The sequence below is a fragment of the Salvia hispanica genome, chromosome 6 (assembly GCF_023119035.1).
Source record: "Salvia hispanica cultivar TCC Black 2014 chromosome 6, UniMelb_Shisp_WGS_1.0, whole genome shotgun sequence".
NCBI lineage: Eukaryota > Viridiplantae > Streptophyta > Magnoliopsida > Lamiales > Lamiaceae > Salvia > Salvia hispanica.
Window position 1 is genome coordinate 10,491,036 of NC_062970.1, and position 356 is coordinate 10,491,391.

Here is a 356-nt window from a genome sequence, read left to right on the forward strand (position 1 = left end):
ACTTATATCATAAATCAAATTGTATAAAATTGTTTACTGAATTTGAAATATTTTATAGGAATAAGTAAATTATTGATTTAGAGTGGGATAAGATAAAGCATATATATGATTTTGTAAATATTTCTATTGTTATGAATTCTTATTTCCTATAGTTTCATTGGTATTAGTATTCATTATATGAAAATTCTTATGTCCCGTGCATAGCACATGGGTTAATACTAGTGTGTTTAAACCAACACTTCAGAGTTATCAACAATATAGATTATCCAAAGAGAGGCCAAAAATATGTGATGGTCTTAGTAATTCTCAAAAAAAATACTCACTTTTCCTTTATAAAATAGACTAATTCACCATTT